This window comes from Topomyia yanbarensis, chromosome 2 (assembly GCF_030247195.1).
Source record: "Topomyia yanbarensis strain Yona2022 chromosome 2, ASM3024719v1, whole genome shotgun sequence".
NCBI classification, from domain to species: Eukaryota; Metazoa; Arthropoda; class Insecta; order Diptera; family Culicidae; genus Topomyia; species Topomyia yanbarensis.
In genome coordinates this window covers 38,349,244-38,375,413 of record NC_080671.1, presented here as the reverse complement: position 1 = coordinate 38,375,413, position 26,170 = coordinate 38,349,244, and the positions used below count along the sequence as shown (strand labels likewise).

At 36.9% G+C, this 26,170-nt stretch overlaps 1 protein-coding gene across 2 annotated transcripts in view; it reads left to right on the top strand.

The window, feature by feature from the left end:
• The first annotated feature begins 11,751 nt into the window (after window positions 1-11,751).
• Window positions 11,752-26,170, top strand: part of LOC131683067 (disintegrin and metalloproteinase domain-containing protein 10-like) — a 229,601-nt gene continuing 215,182 nt past the window's right edge. The window contains exon 1 of one of the 2 annotated variants that reach the window (XM_058964891.1): window positions 11,752-11,994. The gene's annotated coding sequence lies outside the window, so the exon portion shown is untranslated. Of the gene's footprint in view, window positions 12,272-26,170 lie in introns of both variants that reach the window. The other variant, XM_058964889.1, reaches the window with a different exon arrangement.

Below are 26,170 nucleotides of genomic sequence, written 5' to 3'. Positions count from 1 at the left end.
TACTTTCTATAGTCTGCGATCAGTCTGATAATGAATCGTCCTTTATAAATTTACAAATTGAATCTGATACTGGATGCAGACAGTAAATCTTCACGACCTCGACGAAATCCGGTGTAAATCATATCTCAAAATTTCTTGGACCAATCGTTTTGAATTTTGCACAGTTTTTCTTCTTCACATCATTGCCCAGGCTACAAGAGCTTTTTGCAAACTGCTGAATATTATTATTTTACAATAACATGTTAATCGTTGTTTTAGCAATAATCGAATGATTTTAAAGTGCTACGAAAAAATCGAAAATCGACCAAAAAATAAAAGCTCCCTTAATTACTTGTGAAATGCTGTGAAAAACAACTGTGCAAATGTCTCAACGTTTGGTCCTAAGACAAGACATGACAATAGAGGGGGTCGTTTTTGTTCCAATTTTACGTCAGAATATTCCATCTCCTGATTGGTTGATTCTGACTTTTTGCACCGTGCGCAATGTTACTGCAGGGGTAGCTAAATGATGTTTGGCAGTGGTGCTATATTTATAGAAAAATAATGTAATTACTTTTGACAAATAATATTATTATCGTTAAAAGAGTAAAAATGAATAAATGAATCTAAAATTTGTCAGAAAATGGTTTCATCAAACCTTACTAAACACCCATGACATTAAAAAACGGTGCCCTTTATTAATATAATGGATTCAAGATACAAAATATTGCAGGCATAAAATAAATTAACAAGAATCCATTTTCATTTTAAAAAATAGCAACACTGTTCGGAAGATTTCGGCAGGATGGAAATCTGCGAAAAGAAGAATGTCGAATGAAAAACAAGAAGCCGATTGTCACGTCTTGTCTTAGGTTTGGTCCAGGAGATTTTGAATTATAGTGTATACCGCAAAACAAGTTTTCGATGTGGAGTCCGACTGAAAAAAAAACAATCTTTGTATCGAAAATATCTGCCGATAATATTTTACACAACCCCCCTTAAGTTCCGACACGATTTAGGTGATTTTTCCGTAATCAACTTTTTGCTGTTCTATCATTAAGAATTAAACCAAAATTTGTACTTCAGCGGAAATGCAAATCGTTCAACATATACTAGAAAAGTATAAATTACGAAACAATATAAGCAAGCTCCGATAACATTTAAATAACGATCAAAATGAGAATATTTGTAGCAGCTTGTTTGCCGTCATATTTAAAAGTATTACTTAGGCTATATGGCATGGCTTCATTTACAATTTTTATTCAATCTTAGTTAAACTTCCTAAAGTTAAACTAAAGTTAAATAAACTTCCACTTGCTTATTGAGTTTCTTGTGAGAAAATATAACTAGAAAAGGGAACAAATTGTGATTATATATTCTTTTCTTTTACTCTTGTTAATATAACAAAAAAATTGTGAGCAAATTAAACTTCACTCATTTTGATAGCCATTGGTAAACTAACAATTGAAAGCAATTTTCATCTCTGAATCCAATTATAAAATGTCGTTCGACGGTTTGTTTCCAAATGGTTCGACTTCTGCTAACCTGTAATATAACTCTTCGATGTGGCGTTTTGAAATGAGCGTGTTGCACCTTCTAGATATAGGACGATAAAGAATATTAAAAAAAATTGCATTAAAAATTCGATTACACCTGTTTTTCGTACGGGATAAAACTTGCTTACTTGCCCTCATATGGTTTGTGTGCAACATGGGCCGTGATAATGCAAATGAAGTTCAAAAAGTTGATTCAAATTATTGAGATGTATGCAAGAGGAACATGGCGGCCTTTTACACTGTTTTCGTTTTGTTTCAGGATGCAGACATTTCTGCAATGAGAGGTACTAACGTCTTAGGCCGGACTAAAATCAGGCCAAAAATCAAAGATAGTACCGTGTGGCGGTACCAACTAATTTCAAGCTTACCGCTATTAAAGTACTGTCTTAAAATCATGATCCAATACAGAATCACCGTAGAACCCAAGTATTATAAAACTAGTAGTACTGTGTATATGTAACATTTAATATAACCAAAAATGGGGGATGTAGATAAAAACACGGTGCTACAGTGATTTTGTACTCTTCAAATGACCTAGTATAGGTTGTAGATCTCATTAAATTGAACACAAAATAATGTATGAAAAATGTTGTATACCCTCAAAATCTTGATTTATAACAAAAAAATGTATGAGTATTTTGGAAAGGAGAGGAAATGACCTTTCCAACGGTGTGTGTTGTTATGTTCGTTTGTTATAAATACTATGCGGTTTTGGGACAACACCATGAAAAAAACACAAACAAAAAAACAATATAAGAACCATTATTTTGCGATTTTTTCCTGAAAATTATAAAAATTACTCAAGATTCTTCTTACACACTAACCCAGCCCAAACTTGTTCAGTAATTTCTTTTGACGACTTGTTCAGTAAAGTGATATTTTTAAGGAACTGCTAGCAAATTGTTTAAAAATTTGCGGAATAGTTTTCATTTTTTAGCGATTTTCGGTAATTTTTCGAATAATTTACTGAAACCCGCAGTATTTTTCACTGAATTTATCAGCTCTTCTGTTTTATCCAGTAAAATACTGACTGATTGTTCGGCAAAATTGTACCAACGTTACCGAACCTCGTCAAAAACTTACAAAACAGGTACAGCAAATCATCTGTCAAGTCGCCATTTTCAGAGGAAACTGCTGACTGACCAGTGTTTTTTGATGTTTGGATAGAACGGATTGCGGAGAGTTCGGTACCAAATTGTTTTACTGAATTGATTACCGAACGGTTTGCTGTTCAATACCCCAGCAAAATTTTACTGTACCCAGTAATTTAAATTAAGTGTGTAGGAAGTGTACCTAGTTCAAAAAACATTTAGAAAGGACATTTAATTCCGCATATAACGACCAATTTATCTTCAAAATCGGTTGAAAATTGCAGTTATATTTTTTTCCAAATTAGAAACTTACTCACATGAGCCTTAATAAGGGTTAGTAAGATATTGTCGCGCACTATAAAATTCTACAATAACGTTTTCCGTTATTTTTTCTAATTTCAACTTCAAATTTCACACAGTACTTTTGATTGTAAACGTAATCGAGCAAAAAAAGCGATTTTTTGAAAATTTCATATGGCACTGTTCCCTTAAAAGTTCATGAGAGAAAGCTTCCAATTTGAAAAAATAGCTCTACCATTTTTCAACCGATTTTGATGATAAATAGGTCGGTGGATGCGGAATTAAATGTTGAATTAAATTTTATTAAAACAAAGACGCTTCTTAATAAAAATGTTGAGCAATTTTCATACGTTTCATTACAAAATCGCAAAATAATGGTTGATTTCATATTGTTGTCCCAAAACCGCATAGTATTTTTAACTAAAGAGCATAAACTAGCATACCGTTGAAAAGGTAATTTCTCCTTCCCAATCCAAAAATTTAAAAATCGGTTGAAAAATGACAACGTAGAAATTGCCGAAAGTCCTGAAAAATAGTTTTGCTATAAAGCTGTACGCACACGCCACAAAAAATATCCACTATAGATTTTGTTCTACCTATTCCAACGCGGCAACAGAAACAGCGTTGGAATAGGTAGAACAAAATCTATAGTGAATATTTTTGTGGCGTGTGTCCTGTCGCCTCGTGAGCGACCAGCTTAAATCAAGATTTCGAGGGTGTATTAAATGGTGGTCAATAAAAATGAGAATTTTTTCAGTCATGTAGTTAAAAAACAAAAAAAAATCAACGAATTTAGTATTTTGTATTAAAAACATGTTTTTTTTAAAAAAAAGTGTCAATGAATATCGGAGAAGGGGCCCTGGTTAGCCGTACGACGCAACTTAGTCGCGATGCTAATCTTCCGGATACAATTGGTGGTCAACTGCTACGTATCATTGGCCCGCCAATTATTTTTGTACACTAAGCCACTGAGGGAGCCGCAAAAAATCCTCAATGAGACGGCACTGGGGCTCAATTGGTCGGGTTCCTTTCTTTCGGCACGTACGGTATCTTTTTCTGCACAAGATACTCCAGTGTCTTCTTGACGTAATGGGAAGACGCCTTGTTCGGCCAGAAGACGTACTTCCCATCCGCATGATGCTCCTTTGTGAACGGCAGAATAATTTTATCAAGACACTCCTCCTGGTATACTTGTTGTTTGATGGCCAGACCGGTCGGTTTGAACCACGGCTTTGAAATCCCTCTGTTCGATATAGCGAAGTACAGCATAACTTTTTTTTTTCTAATTTATGCATAAACTTATATTTTACTTGGGGGGTGTGGCCGATTTCTCGCTGGAATAATAGCTGTCATTTCCTGGAATGTGGATCTTCGAGAACGGAAAGTAACTTTCATCGTTCAGCACGACAGACGTCCAGCGGTAGTTCTCCGCCATCCACCGGCACTGCGATTTCACGATCGCTATCTACTTGTCCGTGTACTCGGGGACCGAGTCTTCTTCCGACAGATGATGTCCTTCATCTTGAGGGTTCGGTGAACCAAGGTATGGGAGCAGTGATATTTTCGGCCGGCGTAACGCAAACTCGTTCCGTCCTTGTTGTCGAAGAGCTTTTTCAACGCTTCCTTCTTCTTCTTCTTAGTCATCATCTTCGCCGGACGGCCGCTACCGACCTTCTGCTCCACGCTGGGGGATGCCAGGATAGGCAGATTATACTCGCGGGCACGTTTTCGTCGCGAAAGTGGTCTACCGTAAACATTTGTCCACGATGACCATGCGTTTCGTAAAACCCTACAACACACTCGTGGAGTGCTTGTCATCTTCGATTGATCTGACAGCAACCGAGCGAAAAGAAACATGCCACCCATTTCTACGGCGTCCAGAGAGCAATTCTCTTGGAGAGAAAAAAATTGCGCTCTTTACTTTAATTGCAGAAAGGTATTGAAATCATTCTCTTTTTTTATTGAACACCCATTAAATTGATCAAACGTGTTTTCGTGTTGTATTTGACCAGACCTACAACCTTTAACAGATTACTTGAAAAGTACTCAGTTTTTTTTTTATTTTTTGGCGCCGAGTAAGCATTTAGAAACGATTTGTTGCGAAAACTAAATATGTTAATGTAGTATATAAATGCCAACACAGAAAATATACACGAATATTATTATACGAATTTCACACCGGGTCAATACGATACAGAAGATAGTACAGAATATAATTCAAAAGATTAGAGAAAAATATAGGGTAACCGGGGGCAAGTCCGACACCCCACGACTTTTCCCAGATATCAAATTTATAATCATACAATAATAACAGGATATCATTAGTACGATTATTTTGAGCATTTCGAGACACATATCTATCTCAAAGCAAGCATTTGCATCACACATACTCATATACACATAATTACACTCTACAACACATACACAACACATCTCGACAAACATATGATTACGGCCTAAAAGCCAACTGTCAAAATCCATTTTGAATGGAAATTCCGGACAAACCGTTACTAGTCGAACACAGTTCACAACAGTTTATGAAAGAGAAAACTTTACTCTTTCGTTTACTACCAACATCTGTGATTGGCGTGTAACGGTTTGTCCGAAATTTCCATTCAAAGCGGATTTTGACAGTTGGCTTTTAGGCCGTAATCATACGTTTGTCGAGACATTTTTAATGAAAAAATTGGACAAAACGAAAGCTAATAAGGGTGTCGCTCTTGCCACTTCGGGGTGTCGGTCTTACCCGCAGCGTTTTTAGATTGTTATTTTTCTCTATTTTTTGGCAACCAATAATTTTTAATGAATCCAATTTTTTGAAACGCTGAAAAAATTATATCTTGTTAAGAACCATCTAAACAAGGATTATGCAGAGAATATACAATTTTTGGAGCTTTGTGGTATTTTAGAAAAATGATTGCGCTTAAAGTGTCGGACTTGCCCCCAGTTCCCCTATATGAATGTATTAATAAATCCGCTTTCATGAACAATTTTGAATAGTCCTCTTCCCGCTTTGGGGTATCGTTAAAATATTCCATTATGTTTCCATCTATTTCAAACAATATATGTGTTGTAAGATTAAAAACAAAAATACGTTATTTACTGTGATATGGGCAATTAAATCAAGAATAAAATTCTTTTATAATGTGCATCTAGAGCACTCAATTTTCAAAATGTGATATCTTTGACAGTTAACCCCACAAAATTAGGGGTCAGGGTAGTGAATATAAGGTACTGCCCTGTAAATTCAATTTCATAAAATATTTTTTATTTATCTTTTTAGGCACAGCATATGGTTGCATGATACATTTGGCACTAGGAATTTTCCAGTATAGTGACATGATAGACATGATTTAAAAAATTTAAAAACGTTTTCTGAGGTCCCACCTTTTTGTTATTAAGCACGTCTGTACCCTATGCTATACCACTCCTCTCGTATAAGTTCAGCGTGAGATTTAATTAGAATATAGGTCAATATATTGGTTACTTGGGTAAGTAGACCATATCAAAAATCCCCACGTGAGGATTTTTTCACTTTTTTTGTTAACTTGCAAGGTTTTGGCTTAGGTAAGTATTGTTCCAGCTCACAAAAAAATTTGCTCCTCGCGTAAGCAGACGGCTTTTGACTTGCCACATAATCGCTTTTGACTTGTTGCCACATAATCGTTGCATGAAAAAATATGGAGGGAAGCCATGGAAGTAGCATGTATTTATATGCGTTGAATGACAAAATACAATATTCCATTCTTTATTTTATGAGCTGTTTTTTTAGGAAAACCTTTTCGATAATGACAACATGTATGTATCTAAAATCTTATCCAAACAAATGTGATTTCCATAATTTCTATGTACAATTGACATCGATTTGGACCCAGAAGAGTATTCAACATATTTTAGTCAAAGTTTTGACATTAAAAATGTCTTACTCCACTATCTGGGGTTAGGTATCATTCTAATATCTAAAATATCTCTTATATAACAAAATTATGTACGGTTTACATGCTTATAAATCAGCTATTACTAAATGGATTTTATTCATTATACACCTATTCAGAAACGCCTAATTTGAATATTAGTAATAATTTGATGTCGGCGCGATAAAAGTAATCTATTGAAAATCGGTAAAATAGAAAAGTTCAGAGCCGTCAATAGGAGGCACCTAAGTGACTCAATCAAATACGAAAAGTTATAAATGGAGGTGCCGCGTATCGGTTCGAACATGTTGTTGCTCTTATGCCAAACGAGCAAGGTCATGGCTATAGCATCTAGGTTCTACAATAAGCGGAAGACGCTATGGATTTTTGGCATCGGTGACATCGCACACAGTTAAATCGTGTATAAATTTTTCAGGTACCAGCGCGGTGTTAGGATCATTTGCAAAGTGGGTGGGTGGGGTGAGCTTTGGATTGAGTTCAATATTGCAGAGTGCGATGTGTATATTCTGCTTGAGCGTTTGCGCCTGAAAAAAAAAATTTACGCACTTTTTATTCAAATACTCCCATATTTTTAATAGGTTAATAAAGGGAAAATGTACTTTTGCATATCAAATATTTAAAATGATCCATAAAGAATTGAAAAACGATCCATAAAAAAGTTGTCCATATTCCATAAAACAAAACTGAAAATCCATAAAACTGTGTGAATGATCCATAAAAAAGGGTGATTTGATCCATAGATTATGTAAAATTGAACCATAAAATGGTCGCAAAAGAGCACTAAAATAGTAATAAAAGAGCAATTAAAATGAACCAATGCCCCATAAAAATATTGGAAATGTTCCATAAAATGGTACATTTTGCGCCATAAATTAACTGACATTGATCCATAGAATATTAACAATGTACATTAAAACACGTCGATATGTTCCATAATATCGAAAAAAATGTTCCACGGTATTACAAAATGGAGCAATAAAATGTCAGAAAAACTTCCATAAATTTGATGAAAATGTTTGCTAAATAATTTTTTTTGGTCCATAGAAGATGTAAAAATGAACATTAGAAATGATTCATATATCTAACGTTAAATTATGGTTCATGGATATTTACAAAACGATCCATAAGAAAAGAAAATGTAAAACGACCCATTAATATGTGCTTATGCACTAGAAAAAATAAATTTAATGAATTCATGCGAAATTTTATGGTAAACTGAAAAAATAAGTTGTGTTTAATAATTCTCATAACAGTGACAGTGTTTTAACAAGTGAGCTTATACTGGGAGCTAGTGTGATGCGGCTTGGCCGCATATCCGAGGCCAAGGATCCGAAGCGGCGCAAAGCCGCTGAGGATCCGTTGGACGAGGCATTGATTAACCCGTAGCTGGAATTGCACGCAAGCCTGTGGTCCTCTCGTTTGCCCGGTTTACTTAAACATAGGGACTATAGCTAGTTAAAAGCCGACTGAGCGGCAGCGAAGTCGGACAGTGCACAAGAAAGCGATGTGGCGTAGCCACATTAGTCAGTGTTCGTGTATAAAGTGTCCGTTTTCGCTTCAGATAGTTATTCAGATAGTATTTGCGACTCATGCCAGCCTGTATGAGTGGTCTAATAACTCTCAGCGCTCTAATATCATAAATACCCTGACGTTTAAAGAGTTGCCATAATGATTTCAGGTTAGCTAAGGTCAGTTAGCTGACTAGTTGGGTACGGAAGTTGAAGTTTAACTATAATGTATGCATTGTTTGTTGTAGTTTGACATTACAACCAAATGTAATAAACTTTATTATTAGTTCGAATAGCAAAAATTTCGCATAAATTCATTAAATTTACTTTTTCTGGTGCATAAGCACATATTAATGGATCGTTTTACATTTTATTTTCTTATGGATCGTTTTGTAAATATCCATGAACCATAATTTAACGTTAGATATATGAATCATTTCTAGTGTTCATTTTTACATCTTCTATGGACCAAGAAAAATTATTTAGCAAACATTTTCATCAAATTTATGGAACTTTTTCTGACATTTTATTGCTCCATTTTGTAATACCGTGGAACATTTTTTTTCGATATTATGGAACATATCGACGTGTTTTAATGTACATTGTTAATATTCTATGGATCAATGTCAGTTAATTTATGGCGCAAAATGTATCATTTTATGGAACATTTCAAATATTTTTATGGGGAATTGGTTCATTTTAATTGCTCTTTTATTACTATTTTAGTGCTCTTTTGCGATTACTTTATGGTTCAATTTTACATAATCTATGGGTCAAATCACCCTTTTTTATGGATCATTCACACTGTTTTATGGATTTTCAGTTTTGTTTTATGGAACATGGACAACTTTTTTATGGATCGTTTTTCAATTTTTTATGGATCATTTTTGTTGTTTTAGCGGCGCAAACTTAGGGCTGCCGTTAATAAACGAGGACTACATCGGGTTATCGATAACATTTAAACAATTCTAAATTCACCATAAGCGTTTATTGCACGCCTCATCCTTTAGGTTCTTCTCTTGATCGAATTTGAAATATCTACCAATTCCGAGTAAAATTACCATTTTACGGAAGCTTTCAATGAAAATTTATTTTAAGACATTCATATTAAAATAATCATTCTGATCTATCATTCTATCAAAGAAGACTAGCTCTGATAGTAGATATATACCCATACCATAAATCCACTGTCCCTATGCGTAGCGGCTGCTACAAGAATTTTTACGTTCAGGTTTGATTTCGATTTTCTCCTCTCAATATAACGGCCATTTGAGTTAAGGGGTTACACCACAGTAAAATTTCAAAAAAAATCGAATTTTTTTATTGATCTAAAATGTGTTTTAAGATCTTGAAAATAATATACCAAAAAACCACAGGCGACAATAATTTCTAAATGCGCAAATTTTCAATTCTGCCGCAACGCCTCGTATGTATACCCCGAGTGCATTGAAAACTTTAACCGTGTTTTCTCGAAACCACATTTTTTGAGCTGGCCGGAAACGTAACTCAAACGGATGATTTTTTTATCGTTTTGAAATTTTCACAGTATATTCAAAATTGATTTCTCCAGCGTTGTAAGAAGGATTTTATTTTTTTATTGGTTAATTTTTTTTATTTATCAATTTTGTGTCGATTTTGATGACATTTTCAGCGTTTTTTTCACTAAAAGGAGCACCATTTCGCGAAAAAACGTGATATCGAAAAAATCCTATTTTAACACTTTAACAAAAGCACTGTTTTTGAGCGACTTAGTGGAATGTTATATTAAACACTTTTACCGTTGTCTTCCCTTTTAATGCCACTATGATGAACAAAATGCACTTTTCTGTTACAGATACGTATTTCGGCTACGACTTGCAGCCTTCTTCAGTGTATTGTATCAGAATCATTCTGATACAATACACTGAAGAAGGCTGCAAGTCTTAGCCGAAATACGCATCTGTAACAGAAAAGTGCATTTTTGCATTTTATCCATCATAGTGGAATTAAAACGGAAGACAACGGTAAAAGTGTTTAAAATCCTATTGCTATTGTTATAACGTATTGAAATATTCCTGAAATATGCCTATTTTTTCGTGTTCTACAGTGGTGTAACCCCTTAAATGAAGGTTGAATTTGGACTCATAGATAAAGTTTACAATCTTTGCAATATTCCGGTAGTGTTCAAATGTTGTAAATTTTGTAAAAAAAAATCTAATTCGGAGTAACTAATTCTTCCCATGATTAAAGGTTTCTTACTCAGAACATACGCAGTGTAATTCTCGACAAACATCTGATTACGGCGTAAAAGCCAACTCAAAATTCTCTTTAAAGTGGAATTCCGAACAAACCGTTACTGGCCAGACACTGTTCACAGTAGTTAATGAAAGAGAAAACATTTTCCTTTCGTTTACTACCAACATCTGTGAATGGAGAGTAGCCGTTTATCCGGAATTTCCATTCAAAGTGCTTATTGCTTATACGCCCTAATCATGTTTGTTAAGAATTGTCCGCTCTGAGGGCATTTCCTAATTTGGCTTAGCGGAAACTGTGCCAATGAACACTTTTCTATAGTCATAACACTTATTTTCCTAAGCAAAACAAAAAAAAAGAATAAATAACAGGTCTTAAATTACAAATTAATTGACTCTTCAAAGGCGTATAAATATGAATTTAAGCCCTGTTCATAACAAGTATTTTTATGTAGTGTACATGTATGCACACTTTAGATTAGGGATGATGAGAAAACTACAAATGGTGATTCTATCAATTTGTCACTGTATTTGCTTTAGTGCTTTCGAGCACCATCAACGTTCGTTTTCAGACTGAAGAATTATGAACAACATCAGAACTATTCTCTTTATTCCGTTCGTGTTTTGAGTGTATCTACCTTTAATACATATTAATACTTTTCTCGACAAGCATACGATATCGGCTTAAAAGCCAACTGTCAAAATTCACTTTAACTCGCAAATCACAGATGTTGGCACTATTCACTGTATTCGGCCAGTGACGGGTTTTTGGCTTTTACGCCGTAATCGTATGTTTGTCGAGTTTTTTGCATTTTGCATTGAATAAAACACACGCAAAACCAAAAAGTGCATAAAACTTACTGAAGATGAAAATGCTGCGTAAATGATATTCTCCATGTAAACCGGGAAATTTTTCTATTAAGTCAGTCTCTTAAAAATCAGCCCACAGTAACTTCCCTGCTCTGACAGCTGTAACGACTAATCGTTACAACTGCACCCCGCGAGTTGTCAAAAAGTTCGTGTATCAGCTGTCAAACTCGACAAACTCTCTCGCGTTGTTTATTTATAGAGAGAAAATTAGTTTTTTATGCTCGCGGCGACGTTCTCCAGCGTTCGTTTGTCCATTCCGTTGGCAGCCCAACCGCATACACAAGCAGTACGGTCGGTTTAGTTCTGTGTTGGGCTTCATCTCCGAAGTTTGCTGTTTGGCTGTTGGTTGTGTCGTGTCGTGTTTCGGTACGTTCCGTGTCTGTCCGTGTGTGAGGTTTTGCTGGCTACCTCGAAGAATCGATTACACAGCAAAAGCCTCCTGGGGAGGCCGATGGACGGTGGTGTCCCGCGGGAAGAACAGCACTATCCTGCTGGTGGATTCGGTGATATTTTGTGTTGCAAAAGTGAGTTACAATTTCCTGCTTTCAAAAGTGAATGGGTGATTACTTTTCCCAACGTTTTGGTTCTGCCAAGTTTGACACAGAAAGGCGAGCAACAGAGTGAGTGAGTGGAAAATCGGAGCAAATGGAACTGGTTCTACCAGTTTTTGGATGGACGGTCTCGTCTCGGTCGTATGAGTCACGGTGAAGTGAGGCTCGCTTTCCCGTTGGTACGTTGGTTTGTCGGTTGTTTTGAAAGGTCGATACGGAAACGGAGGCTGAAGTCGGACTTGCTATCAAGGTATGATTTTGCTGACTGGATGTATATTTTTCTGGATGCTGCGGAGGTTTGTGGGCCTTTTTGTATCTTTAGTATTGCTGCCCCAATGGGCTTTGGAGAAAATCATGACGAAAGAGAAGAGTGAAAATATAACCAACGATAATTTTTGTTTAATGGAACTAGAATCTTGTGAGTATTGGTAGGTTTCGGCAGTGCTACCAGGACGATGTGGGTTTGGAATTGTGCAAAAAGCAGATTAAATTTAACAAAACCATGATTTTCACTGGACAGTACAGTAATTTTGTAATTGTAATTTATTTGTCGCACAATTTTACAATAATTTACAGTAAATTTTAGTGTTATGCTACAATACAAAAACAAACGTTTTGGCAATAAATTTCTTAAGCGTTTTGACAGTAAATTTCAATGTAAAATCGACTTTTACAGTAAAAAAGGGGGGTTGTTATGTATCTTAACATTAAAAAAATCGATTTTTTTCCATGCATTTTTTCCCGAAAACAGTAAAATTTAATGTGAATTTACTGTATCAGTTTTTTGCTGAACTGTAAAATCTATTGTTACATGAAATTTTGTTGTAAATCTACCGCAAGAACTCTGCATCGAACAATGTTGAAACAGTGATAACTATAATATTTATTGTTTTATGATTGTTTGTAAGGTAAATGCTATTGTAAAATTCTATCCGGGTATGCCGCTGCACTTTATAGTCGGTGTTAAGTCAGACCGGACTAAGCCGCAAAACATCAAAAAATGAGATAATGATAGCATTGGATAAAGAATCCCTTCAGCTACCTTTGACTGTTGCCAGATTTGAAATATGTAACACTAAACAAGAATTATTGCAAAAAATTATTTCCAATTAGGTATAACATAAAGGATGCTGCAATTCAAACTTTAAGCTTGTTTTTCTCGAAATCAATATATTGTCACTTAGTCCAGTCCGACTTAACACCGACTATATGATTCAAAAAGTTTGCAACTTTTAAGGGTAAACAAAATAAACCGAAACTTCGCAACTAGTGGAACAATGTACCAACATAAAGTTGTAAGTTGCATACCTATCAAAATCCTGAATGCAAGTTTTTAACTTGAAAATTTAGTTCAAAATTGTTAAATATTTCCCAACGAAATAGTAAAGATATACTTTGATTCCATCCAGTACAACAAAAAGTTTTTCCGAAAATCTTGTGGTCCTTGCCAACCCAAGAAATTATGTTGGTTTGGGAGATTGGTTATTTCCGAGAATATCGGTAAATATTCTTCAAATACTTATTGGAGGAAGAATGTTTTTGCGAATATTAGCAATACATACTGTCACTACTGTAGCGTATTTTCCTTATCAACAGCACAAGTATCAATATCGACTATAGCAACGAGGCAGATTCGATACGAAGTTAGCCTAGTATAGGTAATGATAACTCAAAAGCGCCTGTATGAAACGTTTTATAGGATTAGACAAATTTGTGGACACGGCGTAACATTCTCTGAGCGAAACATGCACGGGCAGACAGTCACCAATTTGATTTTGCAAGATTTGTCTCGGCAAGCGAACTTAGAGCCACGTAACCATGTACTAAAACAGTGATTTTTAGCCGAGGACACCCCAGGGGAAATTACACTATTGTAGGGGGTGAATTATGCGGGTAAATTGACACTTTTTGATCTCAACATTCCCGTCAAATAAATAAAATAAATATATAATATTGTCGAGAGAATTTCATCGGTCCTTGGATATACATTGCTGAGCGGTGCAGTGCTTGAGGTAAAAAGATTAGTCAAAGAAAGCTGTCGCTGTGGACAAAAAAGAGATCCCGGTTATGGTTTGCTTCGCTAAACAACGATACAAAGAAGAGCTAATAGCAATGAAAAAGAGTTACGGCCAGGTTCTAGTATCAAACGTGAATCCATTGATCGTCGTCACTGTAAAGAGGATAACACTGAGAGATGAACTGACATTGCATGGAGGCCCGAGAAGCACCTTCCATAGAAATATATTCATCGACAGTTGGATGGCTTGCTCAACGACTCCATGTCAAAATATCGTAATCTATGACAGAAAACGAAAAGTTAACGCACGTGATCAATAAATATAGATAAAACCTAATACAATGAACGAAAACACTAACGGTTACTGCCAGAGCAAAAAAAACACTTCATGGATGACATTTGATATATACAAACTGATCCACATGGAAGAGAACTTATTTAAGAAGTACACAAAGACATCCCAACAACGATTGTTTAGCCGACCAATTAAATCACATATCTAAATTGTTGCAAAGGAAGAATGAAAAAGCCAAACTGGATTACTATAATAGGCTCTTGAATAGAAATGACCAGAAAAGTAAACTTGGTAAACAAAAACTACAACAGCCTTAAAGACACAAATATGTAGTATCTTTAACGAACATTTTTGTAACGTTGGTCGAAATTTGGCTGCCTCAATGAATAGTGACCGGAATATATTGTAACATTAAACCCAAACGATTCCTCGATGTTTTTGAACCCAACAAATCAGTGAAGTAACATTAGAGATTAGTAAAATTGATTCTGCACGATAGGTTCACCTCTTTGCTGGTAGACGTCTTCAATGAAATAATTCATACTGGTCAGTACCCTGACTGTCTGAAGATTGCTAGAGTAGTACCGGTGTATAAATCCGGAGATCCTAGTGAAGTCAACAATTATCGACCTATTTCGACATTATGTGTTTTGAACAAAATAATCGAGAAGCTCATTGTTACGAGGATAGTAGAATACGCTGATCGGTTTAAATATATATATATATATATATATATATATATATATATATATATATATATATATATATATATATATATATATATATATATATATATATATATATATATATATATATATATATATATATATATATATATATATATATATATATATATATATATATATATATATATATATATATATATATATATATATATATATATATATATATATATATATATATATATATATATATATATATATATATATATATATATATATATATATATATATATATATATATATATATATATATATATATATATATATATATATATATATATATATATATATATATATATATATATATATATATATATATATATATATACGCGCACCAGTATGGGTTCATGAAAGGGTCTAGCACAGTATCAGCTACTTGTGACCTTAATGAAGATATACATCAGTCACTGGATGATAAAAATTTGGTAAGAACTGTTTTTATTGATTTAAAATGGTTTTCGACACAATCGACCATGATTTGACGATTCAAAAGTGGAAACCTATGGCCTTAGAGGAATTACTATGTCTCTGATAAGAAGTTATCTTACAAATCGTTCACAATACGTTGCAATAGATGACCACAAGAGTCCTATTGCTTCAATGTTCATTGGTGTTCCGCGGGGCAATAATATGGAGCCTATTCTATTTTTGCTGTTCATCAACGATCTTGCTAACCTAAGGCTGCACGGTGAAATTCGACTTTGCGGATGATACGTCCGTATTCTATAGGGCGATCAAATATGAATCAAATTCAATTCAGCTTCACGCTAAGGAGGATATCATCTGCCTGAAAGAATATTCCGAGACTAATATGCTGTCGTTAAACCTACGGAAAACAAAATTCATGCTTCCACGTTCACCAAGAAGAAGAAATCCAACGCATGCACCGATCGAAGTACAGGGACATATCTTAGAAGAAGTTACCGAATACACCTTAGGATTAACAGTTGATTATATCATGATCCACATTCAGTCATTGGAAAAGAAACTATCTTCTTCGTGCGATATACAAAACTGACTGAAAAAGTTGTACTTTTCGCTAATCCACTCTAAACTTCAATCCTCAACTGGGGAGCAGCTAGTAAGTCCAACTTCAAGGAGCTTCAAACTATCCAGAATCGGTGCTTGAAGGCTATATTTCGGATGCTCCATCTGCACCCTACGATCCTCTTGTACTCTGCGAATGATTCGATAACGATTTGTACAAGATAGCCAGGAATATAATTCACAACAATACTGCAATGAGAAGATAGGCAACTGGGTAACTGAAAAAATGAATAAATAAAAAAAACTATTTCTGTTGGAATCAACTAATTGTAAACAAAAATGGGTCTTATTTCTATCATCGAGAGGGTTCCAGTGCGTATTTACTGGAATTAAATAGAGTTTCATAAAAAAAAAACTATTATTGACTTATTCAAACTATTACCAAATTTGATCCAAAAATAAAAAAAAAATGTCAAAGATTTTAGTTTTCCGTATTTGCCCTATGCAGAGATCACCGATATGGAAGTTAAATTAACGGCCGTAATTGCTCCTCGTATTTTGCAACCAATGAGTGACAATTTCAATAAGTGCCCATGTGTTGGGAAGAAAATTGATTTTACATGCATTATTTACATCAGTTTTTTGCAACCGGGGGTGAATTCATCCCCAGGGATGAATCAGACTAATGCAGAGGGTGAACTTTGCGGGGTAAATTTTAACATTCCTGTAGGAAATCTTTACATATTGGTTCAGGGAGTCAAAAATAAAAATGCTGTCTGTGAGGGTTCTGGAACAGAGTTCAAATTGAAATACTATGGCGTTCGTTCAATTGAAAATCATTTTTGTTTTCTGACAGGGTGGTTAGCAATTATCACCAAAGGGGATCATGATAAGGATCAATACACTAAGGTTTTTTCACGCGGTTTTTTCGCACGGTTTTTTTACACGGCTTTTTGACACGGTTTTCGCAAAAAAAAATATTCCAAGTCCTTTTAAAGGCAAAAGATGATTTCTCAATTTTTTTTTGCACGGATTTCGAAATTAACACGGTTTTTGGCAAAAATATTTTAAGTCCTCTTGAAGGCAAAATACTTAGACGAGTTTTGATCTAGTTTTCCACGTCCATGTCCGAATCGATTTTTGGAACTGGATTGATGAGTGAACGTTAGATATCAATGTTTAAGGCCATTTCAAAAACCAAGTTGGCGACTTCCGGTTCAGCTGAATTCTCTAAAACACCACCAATAGGGTACTTTTAGAATGGGATTGATGAGTGGATGTCAGATATCGATGTTGAAGGCCATTTTGAAAACCAAGATAGCAACATACACTTCAGTAGACTTCTCTAAAACCCATCGCTATGAACATGTTTGGAACAGGTATGACGAGTAGACGCCAAATATGGATGTCTGAGGCCATTTTGATATCAATATGGCGACTTCCAGTCTAACGGAATTTTTTATAACCCAATCAGTATGCACATGTTCAGAGCGGGCCTAATGAGCGCATGATAGAGATCAATGTCTGAGGTCAATACAAAATGGCAACTATAGGCTTAGCGATACTCTGTATAACTCAGACAACATGGAGTGTTTTGCAACTTCATTGACAAATATGCAGTTGCCAGAGGTCTGACGTCATTTGCATTTATAGGAAAGAAAAATGTGCTCATGAATGGATTTACTCGAATATAAGTTTCGTATGCTAGAGCTCATCGAGCGTATTTTCGAGGCTCATAATCGTATAAAAAACTGACAAAATCAGGGATAATAATAAAATTAGGTCTTCGTTGTATTAAGATGAATGAGATGTCCACTAAACTAGAAGTCACCATCTTAGATTATAACATGACTTCCGGAGTTGACATTCATCAACGCTATTCAAAAAATTCTTACATTGTTTTGGAAATTGAAAAATATACTAAACCGAACTGGACATCTTGGTCAAAATGGCCTCTGACATCGATATTTGACATCTGCTAGTCAATCCCGTTCCAAAAATACCCATATTGATGGCGCTATAGGGAATTCCACTGAACCGAAAGTCGCCATCTTGGTTTTCGAAATGGCCTCTGACATTGATCATGCGCTCATTAGGCCCGCTCTGAAAATATGCATACTGATTGGGTTATAGAGAATTCCCTTAGATCGGATGTTGCCATCTTGGTAATCCAAATGGCCTCAGACATATTTGGCGTCTATTCGTCAAGACTGTTGCAAAAATGCCCATATTAATGGGGTTTAAGAGAATTCCATTGAACCGGAAGTCGCCATCTTAGTTTTCAAAATGGCCCTAAACATCGATATCTGACGTCCACTCAACAATCCCGTTCCAAAAATACCGATATCGATGGGATTTTAGAGAACACCACTGAACCGGAAATCGCCATCTTGGTTTTCAAAAAGGTCACAGACATCGATATCTGGCGCCTACTCGTCCAGCCTGTTCCAGAAATACCAGAGTCGGAAGTGGCCATCTTGATTTTTAAAATGGTCTCAGACATCCATATTTGGCGTCTACTCGTTTATACTGTTCCGAAAACAACCACATTGTAGAAATGTATACCAAAAGAAATTCTCAAGACCCGACTTTTCCATGGAATTAGAATAAAAGCAGAAACCGTGCTACTTGCAAAATCCGTGCAAAAAAAAAATTGTTCAAAAATTGTCTTTTGCCTTCTAAACGACATTTTTGATAAAACTTCGAAATCACCCCTTTGGGACCATCCATAAATGACGTAGCATTATATGGGGTAGGGGGGAGTTTTGTATTTTGTGATGATGTGTGACGACAGGGGGGTAGGGGATCATGTCATGCTACGTAGCTTTTTTAAAGGGGAAAAACTAACATAGCCTTTCATTTTTTTTTAAATTTTGAGGGGACAAGGGGGGTAGAGTTACCGTCAAGCTACGTAATTACCAGGGGGTATTTAGAAGTTTGTGACGAAATGCTACGATGGGGGAGGGTGTTAAAAATCACTCAAAAATGCTACGTCATTTATGGATGATCCTTTTTCCTAAAATCGTCTACGTCTTTTGCATTGAATGTAACGCGGTTTTTGCACGGTTTTCGGAATTACCGCGATTTTTTTACACGGATTTCGCTATTAACACGGTTTTTTGTACACGGATTTTGCAATTGACGCGGTTTTTTGCACTGTTTTTTAACAGTAGATACGTACCGTAGATACCCCGTGTAAAAAAAACCTTAGTGTATTCGGAAAGGGGTGCATGGAACGAATAAGGTTGAAAATTACTGATTTACATGCTACATTTCTATGTAGCAATGAACAAAAATGAGTTTTCGGAAAAATACACACGGCACATTTTCCCGACTTGTGCAACCTCCAGGTAATGTGCTTTGGTATGCATTAAAATGGCGAAATGTACCCCAACAGATCGTGATAAATATATCGCAATAAACTGCATTATGCTTAACTGATTGCACTCTGCTGATTCGAAGAATACTTTCTCTTCATTTACACGCTCCCGAGTTATAAATGGAAGAGAAAGTAAGTAACTAGGTCGACAAAATAAAATATTGGAAAATCCGTATTTTAGAAAAGACACATCACTGCACCGAGTTCAAACGTACCCAACACATTGGGTAGCAATTATCGCGACAATATCGATGTAGATCACTAGTCGTTATCAAAATAGGTGCATTTGATGCGTAGTACAATTTGAAGAGCTTGAAAATCGATGCTCTATTCTTTATTGTTAAAATCATTCCACTAAAAGCGTCAAAAGAAAAAAATTTAATAATTGTAGATATCTTTACCTTTTATTGTTTTATATGTTTTGGACGATTCAATTTGGGGCATAGCTTTTTTCCTGCGATTACGTACAAAATAAGCTCATTTCAAGAAAAATATGGTGTTGATAGCTTTGTTTCAAACTTTATATGTATGAAGAGCAGTTCTCTCAGTCCACAATCCTACAGCTGCTAATGATTCTAAGAAGCATTCGTTCAACTGCTTTACTAAATTTTGCTTGGTTGAATCCGAGGAGAAAATTTAATTCAGCTATCAAACCAAGTCTAGATTAGCTAACTATTGTAGCAAATTAAATCCGCATACAAAATCTTTCGTTTTTTATGCTAGTTTGCAATTCCGCGAATTGAAAAACTTACCACATGAAAAAACGCGTGAAAAGTAACTTGTGATTTTGATTGTATTGCTCATAGGAATGGAGGAACATTGAATTGTTTTCTCTAATCAATGGGTTTTGATGCCCGTCAAAAATAGTTAAACTTTATTGTACGTCGCACAATTTCCGACCCTACCCTACCCCTTGTCACACTTGGTCACAAATTTAGTATAACCCCACTACCCCCCAAAATGTCATTTATGCATGGCCCCTGTAGAGATATCCAGCCCTCACAAGACGTATTGTTTATGAGGAACACCTTTATTTTAACAAATGAAACTAAAATTATAAATAATCTCAATATGTATATGAATTTTCACGTTCTTAAAATATAAAGTGTTTCCAGAAAAAAAATGGGAAACTTTCTTTCGGTTTCCCGATTGCGTTTGAAACGAACGATCTGGCAGCACTGTCAACAAACATACCCGCTCTATCGCACTCTCTTTTGGTTTATGCTCACGAAGAATGTTTCGTCGAGCGAGGTGTTAGTGTGCTGGCAGCATAGCAGATCAATTATTATTGTAGTGTTCGAAAATAAAAGGGCTCCCCCTTTCTCGTATCAGTCCGGTGAAGTGGGTGGTAAGAAACAACAGGCTCGACCGAGAAGATAAATAGTGTGCGAACGATATATGAAAAATTTAAATGCTTTCATCTTAGTCGACAGCTTCGCATTTGTTCATGCTGCCGATGTAAAAATATCTCGAGTAGAAGAGGATATTGAATTTTGTTTTTATTTCTCTATTTGTGGGTTAGGGTAAATTTAAAAAAGTGAACATTGCATGTTTCCATTAAGAATAGTAAACCTCTGCGCTGTGCTGGGTGAAAAGATTTCATTCAGAAAAGGCACGTCCGCGAACATGCAGCTTCATCCAGCATCAAACAGCGAGAGTGAGTCCACCATTTTCGTTTCGAAGGGAAGTAGATTCTGTCCTCTCTTGTTTTGTGTATGTTCCCGTCCCGTCCTATCAGCAGCGAACCGAATCGTCCATCCGTCAAGCCGATGTGGCATGTGTGGGTGCTAACAAAAACACACACGCATCGAGTGAAAAGATAACGGCATTGTCACGTTCCGATCCAATCTACTTGCTTGTTCGATGCTCTCTCTCCTCTTCGCGCTGATGTTCTTCATTGTAATGAATAAAAAAAGTTAGCTGACGGTGGCTGAATCGAACAGTGTAAGGGCCGTCAAGTGAAACACACATAGCAAACAGAGAAAAAAAACAACATTCAACCATTTCTCCCTCATTGTGGGATATTGCACTTACTTCTCCCACCCCTCGATCGTCCATGACTTTCACGCTTTGCAGTAGCCGCGACAACTAGTAAACCCCGCCGAAGATGGGTTGCATCTGGTTGCCTCGCGGTGAGTCAGTAAGCGCTGGAAACTACTACCAACGCGATTTTGCAGCTTTGTTTGACCTGTCGAGGTTGTGTTTATTTTAGAACGTTATTTTTATTTTACTTTGCCTTGCGTTGGTTTTATTTGTTTAAATTAATTGCCTCCTTCAGCTGATTGGCTGCAGCAAAGCGGTGCTCGCTAGTCGCTACCTTCGTGAGTTGTAGGTTGTCGGATGTGTTGCGGTTGTTTTGATTTTGCCCCACGCTCCAGTTAATCATGAAAGGTAAGAATATTACTTTTGCGAGTCAGCATAAATTTTTGATACCAGGAAAAAGCAATGGATTATTTTTCCTTTTGTATTAGACATATTGCGTTGTCTCTAGTTGTTCACTTCATATACTGTGTAATACATTCTTCAATGTGTTTATGTTGCATTACATTATGTTTTGTAGACGTTGTAGGCGACATTGCATAACAGAGTTTTAAAAATTGAACCATTTTTGTTATTTTGGGTGCGTATTTAACTATTCCACGAATCATTACGGGAATTCCCGTCTATTCGGACCTCTCTAAGTAAATCGCTTTTTAAGTAAGTAAATGTGAAATCATCGGTCAAAGGTCCTAATTGTTAGTTTGAAACCTCAGCTACATTTTGGAGCCATAAACCTTCATTTGCACCACTCCATGATTGCGGTAGGCGACTATTTGCGAAGTTTACTTTTTCCAACCTTTTACAATGTAGGTGTAATTCGGACCGCTCTACGACCCAATTCAGATCGTTACTTTTTAGACTGGAATTTTGTTTATGAAATCTGTATTAGAGATACTGCCCTCGGCATGATACTGCACCTAGATGTGGTCCAGGGGCTTTTCCACCAAAGCAGTATTACAGTTATTATATCACAGAAACTTGGGATACGATTGTTTTCTTTTTAGTTAAGCTACATTGTGATCAATTTTAGTACTTAACTTGGCGACCTTTAATATCCACTGCCATGGTCAAATAATATACAATGTGGGTTTAGGGCCCAATTCTCTCTGCAGGCACTCTTCTTTTGTTGCTATATTTTCAATTAGATCCATGCTAACACTCACTAACACAAATTGCTTTTTCTCTCAAAAACACTAACAATCTCATTCCAAACGTACAAACGTGGCCTATGCGATAACACAAACCTGGTCACAAATACGAACGCCCGCGATCTCGCCAATATTCAAACACCAGGATTGATTAGGTGAACGTTGGAACCTAAGAACCGAAGCTCGCGCAATCATGAATCGGTCACGTCCGGAAGTCTCCGCCCTTGATCCTAGCAGCCCAAATTCATGCCTTTAGTTGGACCAATAGAAATAAAAACTAGACAAGACGTCCACGCGCGATCATTGAAGAATACGTGAACATGCGAATGGCCACATGCTTATAAAAATAATGTGTCTACGCGAAGTTACATACATACTAGCACATACAAACGCTCGAGTCCTTCGCGATAATCCACGCACGACCGCACCCACGATCTCGTAAAAAGTATAACACCCCGGTGACTAAGTGAATGGTTTAGCACTTATAAATTAATAATCACGGTCTCGATAGCGAACCTCCAAATGCCCGTGTTCGCGCGATCATGAATCGGTTTCGTCCGGAATCCCCTATTCTCGGCCGTAGTAGCATAAGTCCACTGCCTTCAGGTGGACCAATCAAAAATATAATGCTCATATCCACTAAACTACATAAAAATCGAATGTATACACACAAAGTCACATACACGCGACAAACAAATTTAAAAATGCTTTAGCCCTTCGCGACCATCCACGCAACCTATACCCGCGCTCTTCCAGGCATTATAACATCCCGGTGATAATTTGAATATCTCAGCACTTGTAATCACTCCAACACAGTCTCAAGCGTGTACCTACAGTCCCCCGCACTCGCGCGATCATGAATCGTTCACGTCCGGAAGTCTATCCTCGATTCCAGAAGTCTAGGTCCATGCCTTCAATTGAATCAATTAAAAAGAAAGCTCTCATATACACTGGACAACTCGGTCCATGGCGACATGACCGGGAAACTTAGTGACATGGAGTTACTCACTCCCTGTCAGCATGCGATCCGTACACCGAAAACTAAATATCAGAATGACGGTCCGCGTGGCACATACACACGAGCACACGCGACAAACACGTCAACAAACGATACTTCAGCTCTTCGCGATCATCTACGCACACCTACATTCGCGATCGCAACACTCCGGTAAAAACGTGAACGTTTTAGTACGTACGAAGTTATAAACGCGGTCTCAAACGCGAACCCGCAAACGCGCGCGATCATGAATCGGTCACGTCCGGAAATCTTTATCCTCCATTCTAGTATCTTAGGTCCATACATTCAGTTATACCAATCGAAAAATAAAGCTCATATCCACAAGGTAACACGTTCCTTGGCGACATGACTGAGAACTCTAGTGATATGTAAGAACCCATTTTTTGTAGAATCTGAACCGCGCACGAAAAATTAAGTATCAGATTCACGGTCAACGCGCGATCATTCTAGAATACACGCGAATATGCGAAAGCAAACGACATTTATATAGAATTTATGCACGCGAAGTTACATACACGTTAGCACACGCGACATACAAAGGCACACGCGATCGAACACGTTAACGTACAAATGCTCGAGCTCTTCGCGATTATACACGCGATCGCGAGTCCCTACGCCCGCAAATACCTGAACCGTACAATGAATATCACATTCAGAATCACGGCCCGCTACAATTGGCCTAAAGCAGTGTTTTAGTAGGTGACATTGCCTGCATCGTCTGCAAATTGTAGTGATTCTGACGGGGAGCCCTTCCGAGAACCTAGCTCTACAGCTCCAGTAGGACAACTCTCGAAAAAAAAAAGAAATCTGTATTAGAGATACTGACCAAGAATCAATAATCGTTTTATAGTAAATTAATCTGGGTAGTCGCAATTGTCGATTGGTGCATCATGTATTTTCTTCGCTGTGGCGTGGTAATCGTGTGCGCAGACGCAAGCCGCTGAATGGTGGTTGTCAAAATTACTGTTTTATAATGGCACTTCCACAAATACGTACGAGAGTAGTCTTATGATTTTCTGAAAAATCGAGGCAGTCTGAATTACCCCCAATGTCTTAATAGCCTCGGGTTCCCCTATATTTGTCGACAAGTTCGTAAGTGTATCGAACTTTTACTTGGCGACACTCAAAAGCAAACGCGAATTTGCAAACGACTACACGGTTACAGACACGTATTAGTATACATGAAATCATAAATGCGCTAGCATATGCGCCACACAAGCGCTCACGCGAAAAAAAACGACCACAATGACATACAAACGCTCGAAAAATTTCGTAATAGTAAAAACCCGGTCGCAAACGCTATCACTCACACCTATTCCTACGCCCGCGATCTCACAATCATGTAAACGTCCCGGCGATTATATCAAATTCGTAGCATTTACGAATTCATAAACGCGGTTCCATGTACCAACATACAAACGTCTTCTCTCGCACGGTCGTACCTAATCATACTCACCCGGGAGCTCTCTCTCTTAAACACGGAACTTATATACACTAAACAAGGAGTCTCAGGGCGCCATGGTTGAAAACTCCAGTGAAATTGAAGGCTCACTTTCTTCCTTCATCTGAAGCATATATTCAAAATTGAACATCAGTATGACGACACGACATGAACATTTAAAAGGCCATGCGAATCTACAAACGGCTTCTAGGCAATAAAACCGGATTCAAACGTGCAGAGTTATACATACGCTAGCATAAGCGACATCAAAACGCCCACGCGATTCAACACGTCAACATAAAAAACGCTCATGTCCTTCGCGATAAGACATATCAGATCACACATGCGATCATGCCATTGCGGTAATATGCGCACACCTTTGCCGCCATCTCCCATACATAGAAACGTCTAGGAACAAGTGAATATGTAAGCACTTACAAAATTATAAACGCCGTCTCAGATGCGATTATATCAGCGCCCTTTCCCATGCCAACCTGAATTCGGAAGTTTCTACGCTTGGTCCTAGCACCCTAGATCCATGCCTTCAGTTCAAACATCTGAGCACTACATTCGCGCGATCAAGATTTTGCCCCATCCGGAAGTCCCTACCCTCGGTCCTAGAAGCTTAGCTACAGGCCTTCAGTTGGCCCAGCCTAATAAAAAAAAAATGCTTCCATGCACTAAACAATATGTTCCATGGCGACATGACCGGAAACTCTAGTGGTATGGGTGAACTAACTCTCTTCTAACATCTGAACCGTTCACTGAAAATTAAGAATCAGATTCGTGGTCCGAGCGAACATTCAAGAACACACGTGAATATGCAAATCGAATTTATACACGCAAAGCTGCAAACACGCTAGACCACTCGATTGAATGCGTCAACATACAAACGCTCGAGCTTTTTTGCGTTGATACACAAAGACGAATGCAATCGCGATCATCCACGCACGCATCCACGATCGAAAAATCCCTACGCCCGCACATCTAAACCGTACACTCAATATCATAATCAGAATCACGGCCCGCTGCAATTGATGAAGCAGTGTTTTAGTGGGTGACATTTTCAGTCTCGTCTGCA